At 38.6% G+C, this 23,276-nt stretch overlaps 1 pseudogene; it reads right to left on the minus strand.

Annotated features, from left to right (window-relative positions):
* The window catches only part of LOC111146865, a 118,635-nt pseudogene extending 97,818 nt beyond the window's left edge, over positions 1-20,817 (minus strand).
* Between the last annotated feature and the right edge of the window lie 2,459 nt (positions 20,818-23,276).

The raw sequence follows: 23,276 nt of genomic DNA on the forward strand, positions 1-23,276 counted from the left end.
ATTTCCTGAGTTGTTAATTTTAGCCATTCTGACTGGTGTGAGGTGGTATCCCATTGTGGTTTTGATTTGTATTTCCCTGATGCTGAGTGATGTAGAGCACTTTTTCATGTGTCTGTTGGCCATCTGGATGTCTTCTTTGCAGAAATGTCTGTTCATGTCCTCTGCCCATTTCTTGATTGGATTATTTGTTCTTTGGGTGTTGAGTTTGATAAGTTTTTTATAGATTTTCATATAGCCCTTTATCTGATATGTTGTTTGCAAATATCTTCTCCCATTCTGTCGGTTGTCTTTTGGTTTTGTTGACTGTTTCCTTTGCTGTGCAAAATCTTTTGATTTTGATGAAATCCCAATAGTTCATTTTTGTCCTTGCTTCCCTTGCATTTGGCAATGTTTCTAGGAAGAAGTTGCTGCGGCTGAGGTCAAAGTGGTTGCTGCCTGTGTTCTCCTCAAGGATTTTGATGAATTCTTTTCTCACAGGTTCTTCATCCATTTTGGGTCTATTTTCATGTGTGGTGTAAGGAAATGGTCCAACTTCATTTTTCTGCATGTGGCTGTCCAATTTTCCCAACACCATTTGTTGAAGAGACTGTCTTTTTTCCATTGGATATTGTTTCCTGCTTTGTTGAAGATTAGTTGACCATAGAGTTGAGGGTCTATTTCTGGGCTCTCTATTCTGTTCCATTGACCTATGTGTCTGTTTTTGTGCCGTACTGTCTTGATCTTGACAGCTTTGTAATAGAGCTTGAAGTCTGGAATTGTGATACCGGCAATGTTGGCTTTCTTTTTCAACATTCCTCTGGCTATTCAAGGTCTTTTCTGGTTCCATATAAATTTTAGGATTATTTGTTCCATTTGTTTGGAAAAAATAGATGGTATTTTGATAGGGATTGCATTAAACATCTAGATTACTTTAGGTAGCATAGACATTTTCACAGTATTTGTTCTTCCAATCCATGAGCATGGAACATTTTTCCATTTCTTTGTGTCTTCCTCAAATTCTTTCATGAGTACTTTATAATTTTCTGAGTACAGATTCTTTGCCTTTTTGGTTAAGTTTATTCCTAGGTATTTTATGGTTTTGGGTGCAATTGTAAATGGGATTGACTCCTGAATTTCTCTTTCTTCTCTCCTCTTGTTGGTGTAAAGAAATGCAACGGATTTCTGTGCATTGATTTTATATCCTGACACGTTACTGAATTCCTGTATGAGTTCTAGCAGTTTTGGAGTGGAGTCTTTGGGTTTACCACATAAAGTATCATATCATCTGCAAAGAGTGAGAGTTTGACTTCTTCTTTGCTGTTTTGGATACATTTAATTTCTTTTTGTTGTCTGATTGCTGAGGCTAGCACTTCTAGTACTATGTTGAATAGCAGTGGTGATAATGAACATCTCTGCGGTGTTCCTGACCTTAGTAAAAAAGCTCTCAGTTTTTCTCCATTGAGAATGATATTTGCTGTGGGCTTTTCATAGATGGCTTTGATGATATTGAGGTATGTACCCTCTATCCCTGCACTTTGAAGAGTTTTGATCAAGAAAGGATGCTGTACTTTGTCAAATGCTTTTTTAGCATCTATTGAGAGTATCATATGGTTCTTGTTCTTTCTTTTATTAATGTATTTTATCACATTGATTGATTTGTTGATGTTGAACCAACTTTGCATCCCAGGGATAAATCCACTTGGTCATGGTGAATAATCCTTTTAATGTAGTGTTGAATCCTATTGGCTAGTGTTTTGGTGAGAATTTTTGCATCTGTGTTCATCAAGGATATTGGTCTGTAATTTTTTTTTTTTTTTGTAATTATCTTTTTTGATGGGGTCTTTGGTTTTGGGATCAAGGTAATGCTGTCCTCATAAAATGAGTTTGGAAGTTTTCCTTCCATATCTATTTTTTGGAGCAGTGTCAGGAGAATAGGAATTAACTCTTCTTTAAATGTTTGGTAGAATTCCCCTTGGAAACCGTCTGGCCCTGAGCTCTTGTTTGTTGGGACTGCTTCAATCGCCTTACTGGTTATGGGTCTGCTCAGGTTTTCTATTTCTTCCTGGTTCAGATGTGGTAGTTTATATGTCTCTAGGAATGCATCCATGTCTTCCAGATTGTCAAATTTGTTGGCGTAGAGTTGCTCATAGTATGTTCTTATAATTGTCTGTATTTCTTTGGTGTTCGTTGTGATCTCTCCTCTTTCATTCATGATTTTATTTTTTCGGGTCCTTTCTCTTTTCTTTTTGATAAGTCTGGCCAGGGGTTTATCAATCTTATTAATTCTGTCAAAGAACCAGCTCCTAGTTTTATTGATTTGTTCTATTGTTTTTTTTGTTTCTATTTCATTGATTTCTGCCTGATCTGTATTATTTCGCCTCTCCTGCTGGGTTTAGGCTTTCTTTATTGTTCTTTCTCCAGTTCCTTTTGTGTAGTGTTAGGTTGTATACTTGAGACCTTTCTTCTTTCTTGAGAAAGGCTTATATCACTATATACTTTCCTCTCAGGACTGCCTTTGCTGTGTCCCACAGATTTTGAACAGATGTGTTTTCATTATCATTTGTTTCCATGACTTTTTTCAATTCATCTTTAATTTCCTGGTTGACCCATTCATTCTTTAGAAGGATGCTCTTTAGTCTCCATGTATTTGGGTTCTTTCCAAATTTCCTCTTGTGTTTGAGTTCTAGATTCAGAGTATTGTAGTCTGAAAATGTGCAGGGAATGATCCCAATCTTTTGATACCAGCTGAGACTGAATTTATGACCCAGGATGTGATCTATTGTGGAGAATGTTCCATGTGCACTAGAGAAGAATGTGTATTCTGTTGCTTTGGGATAGAATATTCTGAATATATCTGTGATGTCCATCTGGTCTAGTGTGTCACTGAAGGCCTTTATTTCCTTGGTGATCTTTTGCTTGGATGATCTGTCCATTCCAGTGAGGGAGTGTTAAAGTCCCCTACTATTATTGTATTATCATCAATGTGTTTCTTTGATTTTGTTATTAATTGGTTTATACAGTTGGCTGTTCTTATGTTGGGGCATAGATATTTAAAATTATTAGATCTTTTTGTTGGACAGACCCTTTGAGTATGATATAGTGTCCTTCCTCATCTCTTATTATAGTCTTTGGCTTAAAATCTAATTGATCTGATATAAGGATTGGCACCCCAGCTTTCTTTTGATGTTCATTAGCATGGTAAATCATTTTCCACCCCCTCACTTTAAATCTGAAGGTGTCTTTGGGTCTAAAATGAGTTTCTTGTAGACAGCATATTGATGGGTTTTGTTTTTCTATCCATTCTGATACCCTGTGTCTCTTGATTGGGGCATTCAGCCCATTAACATTTAGGGTAACTATTGAGAAATATGAATTTAGTGCCATCATATTGCCTGTAAGGTGACTGTTACTGTATATTGTCTCTGTTCCTTTCTGATCTACTACTTTTAGGGTCTCTCTTTGCTTAGAGGACCCCTTTAAATATTTCTTGTAGGGCTGGTTTGGTGTTAACAAATACTTTTAGTTTTTGTTTGTCCTGGAAGCTTTTTATCTCTTCTTCTATTTTCAATGATAGCCATCCGGATATAGTATTCTTGGCTGCATATTTTTCTCATTTAGTGCACTGAACATTTCATCCCACTTCTTTCTGTCCTTCCAGGTCTCTGTGGATAAGTCTGCTGCCAATCTAAGATTTTTACCATTGTATGTTACAGACTTCTTGTCCTGAGCTGTTTTCAGGATTTTTTATTTGTCACTAAGACTTGTAAGTTTTACTATTAGGTGATGGGATGTGGACCTACTTTTTATTGATTTTGAGGGGAGTTCTTTGTGTCTTCTGGATTTTGATGCTTGTTCCCTTTGTCATATTAGGGAAATTCTCTACTGTAATTTGCTCCAATTTACCTTCCACACCCCCTCTTTTTCTTCATCTTCTGGAATCCCAATTATTCTAATATTGTTTAGTCTTATGGTATCACTTATCTCTCAAATTCTCCTGTCGTGGTCCAGTAGTTGTTTGTCTCTCTTTTGCTCAGCTTCTTTATTCTTTGTCATTTGGTCTTCTGTATCACTAATTCTCTCTTCTGCCTCATTTATCCTAGCAGTAAGAGCCTCCATTTTTTATTGTACCTCATTAATAGCTTTTTTATTTCAGCTTGGTTAGATTTTAGTTCTTTTTTTTTTTTTTAAAGATTTTTATTTATTTATTTGACAGAGAGAGACCACAAGTAGACAGAGAGGCAGGCAGAGAGAGAGAGAGAGAGGGAAGCAGGCTCCCCACTGAGCAGAGAGCCCGATGCGGGACTCGATCCCAGGACCCTGAGATCATGACCTGAGCTGAAGGCAGCGGCTTAACCCACTGAGCCACCCAGGCGCCCCAGATTTTAGTTCTTTTATTTCTCCAGAAAGGGCTTTTATTTCTCCAGACAGGGTTTCTTTAATATCTTCCATGCCCTTTTCGAGCCTGGCTAGCACCTTGAGAATCATCATTCTGAACTCTAGATCTGACATATTACCAATGTCTGTATTGATTACGGCCCTAGCTTTTGGTATTGCCTCCTGTTCTTTTTTTTTTGTGGTGCATTTTTCTGCCTTGTCATTTTATCCAGATAAGAATATACGAACGAGAGAATAAAATACTAGAAGGGTGACAGAGACCCCAGAAAAATGTATGCTAACCAAATCAGAAGAAATCCCAAATCAGGGGGAGAAGAATGGGGGTAAAAATAAATTAAAATAAATAAGTAAATTATTTAATAAGTAATTACTTTAATAAGTAATTAGACTGATGAGTAGAACAGAGCCACCCACTTGATTTTGGATGTATTTTGGTCTCTTAGAAGAAACTACCTCCCACAATTTTAAAGAAAGAAAAATTTATATATATACAAAAATAAGGGTAAACATGATGAAGGGATGGATTATGACTGTGAAGATGAAAATTTAAAAAAAAATTCTCAAGAAGGAATTGATAAGATAAGTTGGTTGGAAAGAGAAAGTAAAAGGAAGTGGAGAGAATTTGCTCAGGCCAGAGAGTAGAACAAAGCCCTGTGCTAGATTTAGGATATATTTTGATCTATTAGAAGAATACGTGTCCCAAAATTTTTTAGAAGAAAAAACCATATATGTGTGCCAAAAATAAAGCTAGATACAATGAATGATAATAATGAAGGTTTAAAAATATATATATATATATTTTTAGAAAGGTATTGTTAAGATAAACTAGTTAAAAAAAAACGCTAAAAGAGGAAAGAGGAAAAGTTAAAAAAATTAGAATAAGAAAATAAAATTTAAAAAATTTAATTAACCTTGCAAGACTAAGGAACCATGGGGAGAAAGCCATGAATTCCATGCTTTGTTTTCCCTCCTCTGGAATTCCATTGTTCTCCTTGATCAGTGAACCTAGTCATGGCTGGATGTTCTTTCTGATCTTCTGGGGAAGGGGCCTTTTGTAGTGATTTTCAAATTTTGCCCGAGGCAGAATTGTGCTACCCTTGCAGGGGGCCGGGCTAAGTAATCTGCCCGTGTTCACTCTCCGTAATTTTTGTTCCATAAACGCTTTCTGTAGAACTCTGGAGGACGGGAATGAAAATGATGTCCTCCCAGTATCCGGCCTGAAGGAGCAGAGAGCTCAGGGCCCCAGTCCTCAGTGCGCCCTTGGAGAACATTGCTCAGTCACTCCCATCTCACTGGTCTCTGGCCACACTCCAAGCTCACCCCGCCTGTTATCAAGTGTTTTGGCCTCTGGCACACAGCCCTGCTTGGAGTCTCCAAACCCATCAGATTCCTGTTTCCAGAGGAGGAAGGTGAGTCTCCCTGGATCTGACACTTGTTGGGTCCCTGCTCAAAGAGCAGGGGCCCAACTGTGCCACGGATCACAGTTTAAGGTAATTCTGAGCTGACTGCTCACTACTCAGCCCTGTCTCTGTAGTTGGCTTCCCTGCTCTGATACTTGCGAGCTCTGCTACACTCAGACACCCCCGATCCTTCTGTGACCCTGTGGGACCTGAGACCATACTGTCCCTGCGAGGGCTTCATGCCTGCTTAGCCTCTAGAGTGATGTCCCTCAGTGGAGCCGACTTCTTAAAGTTTGGATTTTGTGCTCCATTGCTCCACCGCTTGCCGGGAGCCAGCCCCTCCCTCTGCAGTCTATCTTCCCATCCCTTCAGATTCACTTCTTCACATGTCCTACCTTTCAGAAAGTGGTTGATTTTCTGTTTCTAGAATTGCTGCTCTTCCTCTCTTCGATCTCCTCTTGGGTTTGTAGGTATTTGGAATGGTTTGATAACTATCTAGCTGAACACCTGCAAACTGATGTCATCTCAGTCTGCTACTCCTCTGCCAACTTGACTCTCCTTCTCTTTTTTAACTTTAAATTGCATTTTTATTAGAGCATGTGTGGTATGTTTGGCATAATTATTATTTAATTTACTAATAATTATTCTATGGACTACTTTTGTGATCAAGTTTTATAGTGTCAAGTGTATACTTAAGAAATAGGTATATTCCTTTTTAGTTGGATAAAAAATTCTATGTGTTTACCTGTCAAATTTTATTAGATGTGTTGTTCAGTGCTTTTCTGTCTTAGAGTTTGTCTGCTTGATCTTTAATAATTAAGAGAAGTATGTTAAAATTTCCCATTATGATGCTTTGTTTTTTAGTTTAAATATAGTTTATTAAACTAAATATAGTTTAATATATATATTTATAATTTAAATATAGTTTATTAAACTAAATATAGTTTAGTTTATATATTTAGTTTAAATATATAGGTTAAACATTTAACTAATGTTTAACCTATATATTTTCAGCATATTTTATCATGTTTCTTTATATTTAGAATTCAAACTTGGTGGAATTTTATCATTTGTATTCTTTTGTAGGTTACCTTTCTGTCTTCAGTGATTTCTTAAAGACATTCTCACATTCAAAATTTTATTTTCTAAAGTTGGCAAATAGCACTGAAAGGATTGGTAGTCAGGATTGAAATCTACTAAGCTTTGACTAGTAAAGTGTTAGTAGTTAAAAATTAATTGTATGAAGACTTCTGATTCTAGAAAGATGGAGATCTATTTTTCCCTATTATTCCCACTATTTTCTACTATAAACTCTAGATTTTATACGTAAAACAAACATAGGAAGATTTCTAAAGCCTGCCTGAGCACACCAGGACACAAGGAATGACACAGTGGAGAGTTAGTTTAGTGAATCATCATGTCCTCCTCCTCCTTCTCCCCCTCACCTCCCCCGCAACCCACAACGAATCTTCTTTTTGCCTCCCAGACTTGAGACTACACAAACAGGAAAGCAGAACATCATTGAGCCATAGGGGGAAAAAAAACTCCAACATAAGCCTCTACTCTCTATAGGACCAGTAAAAGAGCAGCCTAGAAAGATACATAATTTTTAGATTATACCATTGTGATTTAGCCAAACTCCACAGAAAAACTGTACCCCATTCAAATAAAAATGAATGGAGAACCCAGTCTTCCGTCATTGCAAGGCTGTAACAAGATTTTGCAACACCATTGCTGAGTGGTATTAGAGAAGGTCACATAAGAAGGCAGGACTTTCATTTCTGCTACAAGTAAGGAGCCCCACCCACAGGTATTTGTAGAGAATTTGGACTTCTACCCACTTATGGCCATTCTGAAGCTTCCTTTCTGTCCACATTGTAGTGGTATCATGAGAGTCTGGTAGAGTCAAGACTTGCATCATTTTCCACAATACTGACATCAGTTTCAACCAGGAGTTAGTAGAGATTATGTGGGGAGCCCACCCAGCAGTAATGAGGTACCAAGATCACCTCAGGTCCCAGTGGAGGCCAAGTAGGGAACTTAGGGTATATTAGTGTCTTATAGCTGATATATAAATTACTACAAACATAGTAGCCTAAAATGTAGAAATTTATGAGTTACAGTTCTATAAGGTCAGAGGGTGAAATGGACCTTACTGGGCTAAAATGAAGGTATTGTCAGGGCTGAATTATTTCTGAATTCTGATTTAGCCCTTACTGGGCTAAAATCAAGGTATTGTCAGGGCTGAATTACTTCTGAATTCTGATTTAGCCCTTACTGGGCTGAAATCAAGGTATTGTCGGGGCTAATCTCTTTTCTTGCCTTCTCCATGTTCTAGGGGCCACTTGCGTTTCTTGGCTCATAGCCCTTTTATCAGTCTTCAAATTCAGAAATAAACCACTTGTAGATCATAGATTGTGACACTCCTGTCCCTTTCTTTGACTTATAAGGACCCTTGTGATTACATGAGCCCACACAAATAATCCAAGATAATTTATTTCTGCCTTTCATGGTATATTAGCAACCTTACTTTTATCCACATTAACCCCCTCTTGTCATGTAACATAATACATTCATAGGTTTCAGGTTTTAGAACTTGGGCATCCATAGGGAAAAGGAAGGCATTATTATTTTTTTTTTTTTTTACCACACTAGACTTCTACCTCCTCTTGGCAGTAATGAGACAACATCCTTCCCCTGCCAGAGTGCTGTCAAAGAAAGCCAGTGAAAACAGAACGGTTAAATAAAATCAGACGTTCATAACATAACCTGCTATTGTACAAATTTCAGTTGTAAATCACTTGTTATACAAAGAATTAAAAAGTACAGTTAATGTATGCCAATATCAGGAAAACCAGGTTATTAGAATTACCTGAAAAAGATTTTAAATTAGCCATGATAATAATGAATTGAACATTTAAAAACATACTTGAAGCAAATGAGTAAATAAAAGTGTTCAAACGTTTTCTCTATATCTGCAGGTTGAATTTTTATTTTGTCAGTTATTTCCTTCGCTGTTGCAGAAGCTTGTAATCCCATTTGTCCATTTTGTCTTTCTTGCCTATGCTTATGGTGTTATATCCAATAAATCATTGCCAAGGCCAATGTCAAGAAACTTCATTATGTTTTCTTTTAGGAGTTTCATAGTTTTAATACATTTTGAGTTGATTTTTGCATATGGTAATAGAACAGGAGTCCAGTTTCATTCTTTTGCATGGGGACATTCAGTTTTCCCAAAACTGTATATTAAGGACTTCTTTCCCCATTGTGTATTATGATTTCCTATTGACAGTGTTTCTGTGGGTTTATTCCTGGGCTTGCTTTTCTATTCCATTGGCTTGTATGTTTTTTTATGCCAATATCATCCTGTTATGATGACTGTAACTTTGTAGTATATTTTGGAATGAAGAAGTGTGACATTTTCAGCTTTGTTCTTGGTCAGGATTGCTTTGGTTATTTGGGGCCTTTTGTGGTTTTGTGTGATTTTTTTTTTAACTTTTTTTTTTTTTTTTTTTTTTTTTTAGAAGAGCAATTCATAGCAAAACTGTTTTTCCCCGCTTTGGTGGAATCTTCAGTGTTTTCTACATATATCATGTCATCTGTGAGCAGGGATACTTCTTTACTTTTCTTTCTTGTCTGGATGCCTTTTAGTTCTTTTTTCTCCCCCTACCCCCATTTGTTCTGGTTAGGCCTCCTAGTACTACGTTGCATAGAAATGATATGCAGATAAATGAGTATAGGGACTGTGGCTTAGGTGCTGAAAAGATGATTTTAGGAAATCAAATACGCAAGATCCACTTATATTGTTATGGGCAGGCAGATGAGTTGTTGAGGATAAATTCTGGATTTCTGGAAGAACCAGTTGGGTGGATTGGTAATACATTTATTGATATGGGGAAGACTTGGGAAGTAAAAGGTATTTGACACCAAAAGTTAAAATTTCTAATAATGTATATGAATTCATAAATCATACAGAAACTTGCTTCTTAACTTTAATGGGACTTAATATCCTGCATTTTCTTAAAATTAGTTTCATTTCTTATATTCCCATATTTTTAATTTTATCATTTTAAGTCATACTTATTGCTATAATTTTCTTACAATAAAATTGTCATTTTATGGTACAGTTCAATGAATCTTGAAAGCCACGTAAGTCATATAGCCAAAACCAAAGTAACATTTCTGTTATTCCCCAAACACCCTTATGCTCCCTTTGGTTTCAGCATGGTTCACAACTACTTCCAATCCATAGTAAACTACTGATTTCTGTTCTATTTTTAAAAGTTTTTGCCTTTTGCAGAATGCCCCATAGATGTTTAGACTTTGTGTATAATTTTTTTAATTAGTAGAGTGCTTTGGAGATTCATCCATATTACTGCATGTATTGATAGTTTTTATTTATTCTGTGAACAAAACTGCTGACTGAAAAAAAATACTGTGGAAAATGAGTGAAAAATGCAGTTCTAATGCAGTAAATAAAAAGATCTATCTTAATTTCTTAAATATATATTTAGTTAAGTATTTGTTAATATTAGTAAAAAAAAGACCCACATTATAGGTTTGTATAAATATATTAGTATTATAACATGATCTTATTTATTTATGTATTATTTTAAAGAATTTATTTATGGGGCGCCTGGGTGGCTCAGTGGGTTAAGCCTCTGCCTTCAGCTCAGGTCATGATCTCAGGGTCCTGGGATCGAGCCCCGCATCGGGCTCTCTGCTTGGTGGGGAGCCTGCTTCTCCCTCTCTCTGCCTGCCTGCCTGTCTACTTGTGATTTCTCTCTCTGCCAAATAAATAAAAAAAAAAAAATCTAAGAATTTATTTATTTATGACAGAGAGAGAGAGTGAGAGATGGAACACAAGCACAGGGGAGCTGGAGAGGGAGAAGCAGGCTCCTCAGCAGGGAACCCGATATGGGGCTTGATCCCAGGATGCTGGGATCATGACCTGAGCTAAAGGCAGATGCTTAATGACTGAACCACCCAGGCACCCACATATTCATATTTAATGATCTATCATAAATAATAGTCAATGCTGTGTTCATAATATGTAACTTTATCATTAAAAACATGGTATACAATTTATAACTGTGTGATGATGAATGTTAACTGAACTTATTGTAGTGCTCATCTCACAATATAGATGTAAATAATAAACCACTATGTTGTACATCTAAAACTAATAAAATACTGTGTGAATCATATATCAATACAAATTTTTAAGAAAAGGTATACCTATGCATGAAGTGGTACCATTTTAATAATAGAATGATCAGTTCTCATAGAAAAAAAAATTGGAAGTAAATAGACCAAAATATTATCAGTATTGATTTTTATGTAACATCAATATTGATTTTTATATTGGTTTATTTAAGTATGTTATCTACAACAAATGTGCCTTGCTTTTAGAACTCTAAAATTATAGTTGAAAATTATATTGCATATGTTTTTTAAAAATTATTTACAAATGCTAGACATTTTAAATATATTCAGAGACAATCGATATATCATCAGGAACTTCTAAATAAAATATGTGTTTAATTATAAAATGAGAAAACCAAATTTCATTTTCTTATTTTGAAGTCTACTTCGGTGTTTCTTATTTCTTTCATTCCTAAATTAACTGGAATTGATATAGTGTAGCTCTGGGAAGTTACAATCATGAGTATAATAAGTTGAATAGAAATTGTTACATTTTTAAACATTTTTTAAAAGATTTTATTTATTTACTTGAGAGAGAGTGTGAGAGAGAGATCATGAGAAGGGAGAGGGTCAGAGAGAGAAGCAGACTCCCTGCTGAGCAGGGAACCTCATGCGCAACTCAATCCCGGGACTCTAGGATCATGACCGGAGCCGAAGGCAGTCACTTAGCCAACTGAGCCACCCAGGTGCCCCAAATTGTTACATTTTAATATTCCATCTGGACTGTAGAAGTGGTTGCTCAATAGCCTGAGGTATTCATAGTATTTGAAGTATTGTCAAAGGGGCCACAATGTAAAGGTAATAAAAATTCTTCCCAAATATGTTTTCTGTAGGTATTCTTTGCATATGTCTTGTTTTCTACTTGGAAGTCATTGACACTACTACATATTTCGACATAGAAAATAGAATCAATGAGTAGAATATCAAAAGATAATGCAGGTTTATTGTTCTTCTGCATTGAAAGTACATAAAGTATACGGTGGGAAATTTTCTGTAGTATTTAATTTCATAAATTCACTGGGCAAGCAGTTCTGTGAACTTTTATTTCTGTGTCTATTTATTAACTGTAGTGTGTAAGATATATTTCATAGCTTTCCGTACTATCACAGAAAATACAGAAACTTGAGGACAGAAGAGAACAATTCAGAAAATGGCACGAGTTATTAAGTCTTTTGATCTAAAATTACTGCCTACTTTTTCACCTTTCGGATTTAAGTTCTGTAAATATCTCTTTCAAGAGAGGAGACCAAAGTGGTAACAGGAAATTTCTTGAAGGTAGGCATCAGACTCCAAGATAACAAAATCCAGTTTTTAGGTGGTATCCAATAGATTTTTGTACCATAAAATGGATCTAGCTATAGGACAACTAATGATAAAAATTTAGACTCCACCCCCCCCCAAAAAAAAACCCCACACAAAACACTGTTGAGTTTGACTGTTTTAGATTCTTTGTATAAGTGGTGTTTTATAGTATTTGCCTTCTTTGTCTGATGTATTTCACCTTATCACAATTATGGAATCTATTTGGAATAGATTTCAAATTAGTTTGGAATCTAAAAGTACCAAACTCATAGAAATAGAGATCAGACTTGTGGTTGATAGAGGCAGGAGTGGGAAATGGTAGAATTGGATACATGAAAAAAAAAGGTGCAAACTTTCAGTTATAAGATAAATTCTGGGGATATGATGTATAACATGATGAGTATAGTTAAAAGTACTGTATTGTATATTTAAAAGTGGCTAATAGAGTAGATCTTAGAAGTTCTTGTTACGAGAAAAATGTATCTATGTGAGATGATGGATATTAACTAAACTTACTGTGGTAATCATTTATCTCTCTATATATATCTCTATATATCTATATATCTATCTATATTTATATATATCTATATATATCTCTATAGATAGCTATAGATAGTTATCTATAGACATATCTATAGATAGCTATCTATAGATATTGCTATATCTATATCTATATATAATATAGATATTATATATATAAACATACAGTATAATATTAATTTCAGGTATATAATATAATAATTCAGCAATTCTGTATATTTCTCAGTGCTCATCAAGATAACTGTATTTTTATTTTCCTTTATTTTAGTCCTCCCCCAACTAACCTTTCCTCTGGCAACCACCAGTTTGTTCTCTTTAAGAGTCTGTTTTTTTAACTTATTTTTTTAATTGTCTCTCTCTGTTTGTTTTCTTTCTTAATTTCCACATATGAGTGAAATCTTATGGTATTTGTCTTTTTCTGACTGACTTGTTTAGCTTAGCATTATACTCTCCAGCTTTATCCATGCTTTTGCACATGCCAAGATTTCATCTTTTTTATAGCTGAATAATCAACCAGTGTGTGTGTGTGTGTGTGTGTGTGTGTGTGTGTGTGTACACCACATATTTATGCATTCATTTACTGAGGGACATTTGGGCTACTTCCATAGCTGGCTATTGTAAATAATGCTGCAATAAACATTGGGGTGTATGTATCCCTTTGAATTAGTGTTTTAGTATAGTTTTGCTAAGTATCTAGTAGTGGTTTTACTGGACTATAGGGTAGTCCCATTTTTAACTTCTTGAGGAACCCCCATATTGTTTTCCAGAGTGGCTATACCAGTTTGCATTCCCAACAGTGCATAAAGTCTCTTTTTTCTCCACATTCTTGCCAACACTTCTTGTTTCTTGTGTTGTTGATTTTTAGCCATTCTTACAGATGTGAGGTGATACCTCATTGTAGTTTTGATGTTCATTTCCCTGATGATGTGCAATAATGAGCATCTTTCAGGTGTCTATTGGTCATCTGGATGTCTTTTTTGGAGAAATGTCTGTTCATGTCTTCTGCCCATTTTTTAATTAGATTATTTGTTTTTTGGGTGTTGAGTTTTTTAATTTCTTCATATATATTGGATACTAATCCTTTATTTGATATGTCATTTATAAATATCTTCTCCCATTCAGTAAGGTGTGTTTTAGCTTTATTGATTGTTTCCCTCCCTGTGCAGAAGCTTTTTATTTGGATGTGGTCCCAGTAGTTTAATTTTGCCTCTTATTTCCCTTGTCTCAGTAGATATATCTTTAAAAAAAAAAAAAAAAGTTAACTATGGCTGATGGCAGAGAAATTACTGCCTCTGCTTCCTTCTAGAATTTTTATAGTTTCATGTCTTATATTTAGGCCTTTAATCCATTTTGAATTTATTTTTGTGCATGGTATAAGAAAGTGGACCACTTTTATTATTTTGCATGTAGCTGTCCAGTTTTCCTGGTACCATTTGTTGAAGAGACTGTATTTTCCCCCATTGCATATTCTTTCCTTCTTCATTGAAGATTAACTAATCTTATTATTGTGGGTTTATTTCTGGATTTTCTATTCTGTTCCATTGATCTATGTGTCTGTTTTTGTGCCAGTACCATACTGTTTTGATTCCTACACTTTGTAGCATAACTTGAGGTCTAGAATATTGATATCTCTAGTTTTGTTTTTCTTCTGTAGGATTGCTTTGGCTATATCTAAGACTGCTTTTGTGGTTCCATACAAATTTTAGGATTGTTCTAGTTTTGTAAAAATTGTTCTTGGTATTTTGATAGGGATTTTGTTTTAGGTAGTATAGACATCTTAACAATATCTGTTCTTCCAATTCATTAGCATGGGATGTCTTTCCATTTCTTTGTGTTATATTCAGTTTCTTTCCTCAGTGTTCTATAGTTCTCAGGGCACACGTCTTTCACCTCTTTGGTTAAGTTCCTGGGTACTTTATGATTTTTGATGTAGTTGTAAATGGGATTGTTTTCTTAATTTCTCTTTCTGCTTCATTATTAATGTATAGAAATACAACAGATTTCTGTATGTTGATTTTATATCCTGCAACTTTACTGAATTCATTTCTTAATTCTAGGAAGGTTTTTTGGTGGAGTTTTTAGGGTTTTCTATATATAGTATCATGCCATCTGCTAATAATATAAGTTTTACTTTTTCCTTGTTAATTTGACTGCCTTTTACTTCATTTTGTTGTCTGATTGCTGTAGCTATGACTTCCAGTACTACGCTGAATAAAAGTGATGAGAGTGGACATCTTTGTCTTGTTACTGACATTAGGGAAATAGTTCTGTTTTTCCCTGTTGAGTGTGATGTTGGCTATAGGTTTTTCATATATGGCCTTTACTATGGTTAGGTGTGTCCCCTCTAAACCTACTTTATTGAGAGTTTTTGTCATGAATGGATGTTGCACTTTTTCAAATGATTTTTTGCAGTCGTTGAAATTATCATATCGGTTTTATCCTTTCTCTTATCGATGTGACATATTACATCAATTGATATGCAAATATTGAGCCACCTTTGGAACCTGTGAATAAATCCCACTTGATTACAAGGATTTTTTTACTTAAAATGTATTGATTTGGTTTGCTAATATCCCATTGAGAATTTTTGCGTTTGTTCATCAGAGATACTGACTTGTAGTTTTCTTTCTTTCTTTTCTTTTCTTTTTTTTTTTTTTTGTGGTGGCTTTATCTGGTCTTGGTATCAGGGTAATACTGGTCCCATAAAATGAATTTGGAGGTTTTCCTTCTATTTTTTGGAATAGTTTGAGGAGAATAGGTATTAACTCTTCTTTCTTTATAATTTTTTTTAAAGATTTTATTTATTTTTTTGACAGACAAAGTGAGAGAGGGAACACAAGCAAGGGGAGTAGGAGAGGGAGAACAGGCTTCCCACAGAGCAGGGAGACTGATGTGGGGCTGGATCTGAGACCCTGGGATCATGACCTGAGCCCAAGACTGATGCTTAATGACTGAGCCACCCCGGCGCCCCTTAACTGTTCTTTAAATGCATGGTGTAATTCGCCTGTGAAGCCATCTGGTTTAGACTTTTGTTTGTTAGGGATTTTTTGATTACTGATTTAATTTATTGCTGGTAATTAGTCTTCAAATTTTCTATTTCTTACTGCTTCAGTTTTGGTGGATTATATGTTTCTAGGAACTTATCCATTTCTTCTAGGTTGTCTAATTTGTTCATACAATTTTTCATAATACTCTCTTAAAATTATTTGTATTTCTGTTGTGTTGTTATTAGTTCTCTTCTTTGACTGACTTATTTCACTTAGCATTATACCTTCTAGGCCCATCCATGTTGTTTTTTATTTTATTTATTTGAGAGAGAGAGAAAGCATGAATGATTGTATATTTTATTTCTGAGCAAAATTAAGTCTAGATTTTGGACCCATATCAAGAAATGCATGGAGATTCAAGTAAGAATATTCAGGATAGAAACCTTATTAGAGCCATAGTTAATGGGTGGTAAATATTTGTAATTCAGACATTGAAACAAAAAAAAGAAAAAAAATTCAGAGAAAGAAGTAACAAGATTGTGGGAATCAAAGCGTAAATATCTGTGTTATTAGTCATTTGCATCTCATTTCATAGGGTCTTCAATTAAAGTGGTCTACTTCATGAAATAATTCTATGGCATGCAAAATGCCAAAATTTTTTGCACTCTTTTTTGGTGTTCAAGTCATAATAAGATGGTAAAAACTGATAGTTAAATATCTGCTGTTGATACCAAGTTCTAATTTATTGAGTAGTTACATGGATATGGTTATATATACTAAATCAAGTGTTCGTGGTATTTTGGACTAGACATTAAATGTAGTTTCTAATAACAGATTTTCCCTATACTAGGACTTTCCATTATAGATTGTTTCATGACCACAAAAAAGATTAAGAGGCAAATTAATTTAATGCTATATATCTATGGTTAAATATCCTCAATGTTTTGGGGTCAGTTGAAATAAAAGCAAACTTGGAGAAAATTAGTTTTACTGTCTTTTTTTGAAAATAGGAAATACACATTTCATCTTTATTTTTTAGTTTTTTAATTATATTTTTAAGAGAGGGAGAGAGTGTGTGGGTGAAGGGGCAGAAGGAGAGAGAGAGAATCTGAAGCAGGCTCCAAACCCACGGTAGAGCCTGACTTGGGGCTTCATTTTACAACCCTCTCGTGGCCTGAACTGAAATCAAGAGTTGGACACTTAACTGAATGAGCTACCAGGTACCCCTACATATTTCATTTTTAAATTTGAAAATACTTACTCAGTGTAAATTAAAACCATTGATGTGAGGTTGTTTACTAATAAATGTAATTCTGTTTGCTTGCTCTCATTAATTTGTATAACAAAATACTTATAAATTACCCTTGGCATACTAATTGTTATTTATTTAATTTTAATTAAGTGAGATGATATTAAGAAGCTTTTTGAATATGTTTTTGTCAAGAATCAGGGAATATGTACCTGTTTCTTATGCCAAATTCACTCCTGAAATTCCTAAAAAAGATATATATGGAGATATATCTATAGATCGATAGATCTATAGATATATCTCTATATATGTATGTATATATGTATACACATACAGAGAACAAAACAGATAGATTTACTATTATAATACAAGCTGGAATTTTGCCCCTATTCTTGAGTGCAGAATTCTAGTGAGCTATATAGTATCCTGGAGAAATCACTGTGAAGACAGAATTTCCCTAAGATAACAAATAATGAAAGAGGAAATTTTCAAAAATGAGCTGAGCATCCTACACAGCTAAAATTACATCTAAATAAGGAACTAAGGATGGTAGAGCTCTTTTGCCAACCTGGACATATTGAAAATAGACAAAATATAAAAGGAAAAGTAATTCATTCAAATACTTCAAGTTTTAACTGAGAAGTTTTGTACTTGTCTTTTGCTGTAAAACCTGTCCTTGATAAATCTAACTGTAACTTATGAGACGAAAACCCCAAAAATCTGTACCTCTGACATTTACCCATTTTAGAACTTCCATTCAGCATTTTAATTGCCCATCAAAAGTCATATTCTTAATATTAAACAGGCATCACATATTAAATATGTCAAAATTGGAGTTCATGTTCTCATTTTTAGAGTCCTATTCTTTTATCATCTAATTTGATTAATGGTGCAGCCAGCAGCCTTATAAGTTTCTCTTATAAATAAAATATAATGTATAAGTATTTTTTTCTTGCTCTTCATGTCTAGCCAATAAGATATTCTGTTGATTAGTTGTCCACCATATCATATACAGGTATTCATAAACACTTGCCATTCTTACCCACATGATAATTTTTATATTTTTATTTAAAATAGGATAATAATTAAAATATAAGCAAAATATTACAAAAATAAATGAAAGGCCTATATACCCACTCCTAGTTTTAAACCAATATTAACATTTTGCCATATGCATTTTAGGTGTTTTAACTAAGTAACATTTTTCTTCTTTCTGACAAAAACAAACAGTGTGAATTGCTGACTGCCTTCCCTGCACTGCAAACTGAAGATGACTTATAAGTAAAGGGTTGTGGAAGAATCTGAAAAACTAATGTAAAACTTTGAGGGATTCTTAAGAAAGAACATACTTGTTTTCTAAAGAAAAGGGCTGAAAATAGGGAGATAGAGTGGAATAGGAGAGCTTTTTAGTTAGGTTATTTGCTCTGTCCTTCCACCCAACTTATGAAATAATACTCTTAAAAGATTTTTTTAGAAATAATTTATTTCTAGGGGCTCCTGGGTGGCTCAGTGGGTTAAAGCCTCTGCCTTCGGCTCAGGTCATGATCCCAGGGTCCTGGGATCGAGCCCCACATCAGGCTCACTGCTTGGCAGGGAGCCTGCTTCCCCCTCTCTCTCTGCCTACCTCTCTGCCTACTTGTGATCTCTGTCTGTCAAATAAATAAATAAAACCTTTAAAAAAATAGTTTATTTCTAGTAAAAATACATTTGAAATGTGAAGGGTAATATGATTATGTTATCAGGAATACAAGTTCTCACATAGTTTGTGTACTCTCTAAACTACTTCTGGAGCAAGAAAAGAGAGACAAGAAATGGCAGAGAGAAGCAGGGAAGAGGAGTGCTGCTGTTAACTCCCTCTGACTTACTGAATTCCTCAAGATTCTGTAAAGCTTCACTTTGAAAATTTTTCATACTGATTTTCTATCTCTGTCTCCATGCTTTGCACAGAGTATCTATCCCTATGTCTCTCTCTCTCTCTCTCTGCCTTGCCTCTCTCACAGTGATATTTGTTGTTAGATCTGTCAGTCCTCAATCATCTATGCTACTTCTCTCCCTTCTTTACTTCCATCGTACCTATCTCACTATCTGTGTGCTTAATATTTATTGTAGTATTGTATACACACTGTAAAGGATCCAAATTTAATCAGTTGTATAAGTTGATGAATATTTACAGTTATGTATAACCTTTAATCTCCCTTCAATGCCTGTGGCAATGTTGACTTTAATTAGAATATTTTACAGCTATTTAGCATAAAGATAACAATCTACAATATTTGGCAGGTTTGCTGTGCACTTATTATTAAACTAGGAGCTTTTTTAGGTGGGTAAGCTATTTATTGTAAAACATACAACAATTTGTAGAGTAATGGGATGCATCATCAATATACTATTTAGATATAAAACTGGCAAATCCCACAACTCCTTGCTAACTCCATCTGTACTCAATTCTTACTTATCCATCCATTCTAAAAACATATCCTGGGATGTGACTATTCAGGACACTAGCCTCATACACACGTGGCTCCCCTGAGAGCCCCTGCTGAGTCGAGGTATCTGGGAGCAGAGTTGAGGGCCAGGGTCAAGCTGAGCATCTGGCTCCTGGTTTGTGGTGGGGGGCGGAGAGGGTGAAGGTGGGTGTGGACTCAGAGGCATCCAGGTTTCTCCGTTCTGAGGGTACTGCATAGCTACAAATGGCATGGGTTCCTACAGTGTTGCAGGTGGACTCCTGGGGTGTGTCTCAGGAGTCCCCAATCTGGAGGGCTTGGGGGCCAGGTCTCTGGGGACAGAAGGCTGAAAACCCAAGCTAGGATTAGGGTTAGGACCTGGCGGCATGGCAGGCCTCATCTACTGGTGCTGAGGCAGGCGCCCCAGGGAGCTGAGTTGAGGACAGGAGACAGTGTGACAGGATCCAAGTTGGTGGCTAGGGGAGGGGTGCCCCCGAAGGTGGGTGTGGCCTCATGGGGGCACGCAGGTTTCTCCTGCTATGAGGGTTCTGCGCAGTTCCAGATGGCATGGTTTCCTCCTGGTTGGCAGGTGGACTCCTAGGATGTGGCTCCAACATCTCCAATGTGGAGGGCTTGGGGGACAGGCCTCTGGGGATGGAAGCCTGAAAACCCAACATAGGGTTAGGCTTAGAGCCTAGGGGCGTGGCAGGCCCAATCTGCCAGCACTGAGGTGGGTTCCCCAGAGGGCTGAGTAGAGGGAGGGTTTGGCCTCCCGTGCACCTGGCGTGGAGAATGCTTTCTTGCAGGGTTAGGGCCACAACCAGGACCACGGGCCAGACCCAGGCATCTCCCCTGAAGGCCTGCACCACCGGAAGCGAGTTCACCAGTGGTCTCTGGCCACTTCTCATGAGCCTTCTCTCCAAATCGCTATTGATTTGGGCAGAAAGTTCACGAGAATTGGCCAGTGTTGTGCTGCGATTTGGGCTGCATGTACGCCTGAGGTTTGGAGCACTTTCTCACTAGCTGCGTGTTGCTACCGTGAAGGACCATGGGCAAAGGCCATGTGGCTCCCCTGAGGGCCCCTGCTGAGATGAGATCCCTGGGGGCGAGTTGAGGGAGGGGGTCAAGCTGCACGTCAGGTGCCCAGTTTGTGGGCCATAGGGGGCGGGTGGCCTCAGGCATGCAGGTTTCTCCTGCTCTGAGGGTTTTTCACAGTTCCAAATGGCATGGTTTCCTCGTGGGTGGCAGGTGGACTGCTGGGGTGTGGCTGAGATATTCCCAATCTCGAGAGCTTGGGACCAGTTCCCTGGGGACATAAGGCTGAAAACTCAAGCTAGAGTTCGGGTTAGGGCCTAGGATCATGGCAGGCCTGATCTGCCAGCACTGAGGCAGGCTTCCCAAGGGGTTGAGGACGGGGTCAGGCAGCGCCTCAGGCTCCAGGCTGGTGGCCAGGTGAGGGGGCCCATGAAGATGGGGGTTATCTCAAGGAGGCACACAGTTTTCTCCTGCTCTGAGAGTTCTGCGCAGCTCCAGATGGCATGGTTTCCTCCTGGTTGGCAGGCGGACTCCTGGGATGTGGCCCCAGCGTCCCCAATGTGGAGGACTTATGGTCAGGCCTTTGGGGATAGAGCCTGAAAACCCAATGTAGGATTATGCTCAGGGCCTAGGGGCATGGGAGGCCCCATTTGCCAGAGCTGAGGTGGGCCCCCCACAGGTTGAGTAGAGCCAGGGCTTGGCCTCACGTGCACCTGGTGTTTAGAGCACTTTCTTGCAAGGTTCGGGCCACGACTACTCGGGACCATGGGACAGCCCCAGGCGTCTCCCCTGAAGGCCCGCACCACTGTAAGGGAGTTTGCTGGGGGTCTCTGGCCAAAACTCACCAGCTTTTTGCCCAAATCTATGTCGATTTGGGCAGAAAGCTCAGAATTGGCTGGCATTATGCAGCGATTTGAGCCACACATGCGACTGTTGTTTGGAGCGCTTTCTCACTAGGTGCACATTGCAACCGTCAAGAACCACAGGCCAAGGTCATGTAGCTCTCCTAAGGGTCCCCGCTGAGGGAGGGGGGGGTTGAGGGAGGGGGTCAGGTTGAACATCAGGCCCCAGGTTTGTGTTGCTGAAGGTGTGGGGGCCCTTGGGGGGCAGGCAAGTTTCTTCTGCTCTGAGGGTTATTCGAAGCTCCAAATGGCACGGTTTCCTCCTGTTTGGCAGGCCGACTCCTGGGTTGTGGCTCAGGAGTCCCCAATCTCGAGGGCTTAGGAGCCAAGTCTCTGGGAACAGAAGGCTGAAAACCCAAGCTAGGGATAAGGATAGGGTCTAGGGGCATGACAGGCCTATCTGGCAGTGCTTAGTCAGGCTCTCCAGGGAGCTGAACTGAGGATGGGGTCAGGCGGCACGTCAGCTCCAGGTTGGTGGCCAGGGAAGGGGTGCCTCGAAGGTGTTGGTGGTCTTAGGGAGGCACGCTAGTTTCTCCCAATCTGAGGTTTCTGCGCAGCTCCAAATGGGATGGGTTTCTCCTGTATGTCTGGTGGACTCCTGGGGTGTGGCTCAGACATCTGCCGTGTGCAGGGCTGGGGCCAGGCCTCTGGGGATGGAAGCCTGAAAACCCAAGGTAGGGTTAGGCTTAGGGCCTAGGGCTAGCGCTGAGGGAGGTTACCCTGGGGGTGAGTAGAGGGAGGAGTTGGCCTCATGTGCGCCTGGCATTAGTGCTTTCTCACAGGGTTTGGGCCATGACCACTTGGGACAACAGGCCAGGCCCAGGCGTCTCCCCTGAATGCCCACACTGATGGAAGCGAGTTCACATGGGGTCTCCAGCCAATTCTCATGAGCTTTCTGCCCAAATCAATATTGATTTGGTCAAAAAGCTCGTAAGAATTGGCTGGCATTGTGCAGTGACTCGGGCAGCACAGGCGCTGGTGTTTGTAGTGCTTTGTAGCTAGGTACGCATTGTGACCATGAGGGACCACAGGTCCAGTCCATGTGGCTCCCCTGAGGGCCGCCACTGAGGCGAGGTACCCGGGGCCTGAGGTGCGGGTGGTCAGGATGAGCATCAACCCCCAGGTTGGTGGCCCAGGGGTGCGCTGAAAGTGGGGGTGGCCTCAGGGGGGCATAAAGCTTTCTCCAGCTCTGTGGGTTTTGTGCAGCTCCAAAAGCAAGAGTTTCCTCGTGTGTGGCAGGCAGAGTCCTGGGTTGTGGCTCAGGTATCCCCAGTCTCAAGGGCTTGGGGCCAGGTCTCTGGGGATGGAAGGCTGAAAACCCAAGCTAGGGTTAATGTTAGGGTTTAGGGGCACAGCAGGCCCCATCTGCCAGCCCTGAGGTGGGTTCCCTGTGATGGGGGTCAGGGGGCACGTCAGGGTCCAGGATGGTGGTCGGGGTAGAGGTGCCCCCGAAGGTGGGGTTGTCCTCAGGTGGGCATGCGGGTTTCTCCTGGCCAGAGGATTCTGTGCAGCTCCAAATGGTGTGGATTCCTCCTGGGTGGCAGGCCGAGTCCTGAGGTGTGGCTCAGGGGTCCCCAAACTAGAGGGCTTGGGGCCACATCTCTGGGGACGGAAGTCTGAAAACCCAACCGAGGGTTAGGGTTGGGGCCTAGGGGAATGGGAGGCCTGATCTGCCAGTCCTGTGGCGGGATCCATGGAGGGCTAAGTCGAGGATGGGGATCAGGTGTCGCATCATGCTCCGAGTTTTGTGGCCGGGGTATCACTGGAGGTGGGTATGGCCTCAGGGAGGCATGCGGGTTTCTCCTGGCCTGAGAGTTCTGCACAGGTCTGAACGGCAC

This window comes from Enhydra lutris, unplaced genomic scaffold (assembly GCF_002288905.1).
Source record: "Enhydra lutris kenyoni isolate GAN:26980312 unplaced genomic scaffold, ASM228890v2 scaffoldscaffold15, whole genome shotgun sequence".
Classification (NCBI taxonomy): domain Eukaryota; kingdom Metazoa; phylum Chordata; class Mammalia; order Carnivora; family Mustelidae; genus Enhydra; species Enhydra lutris.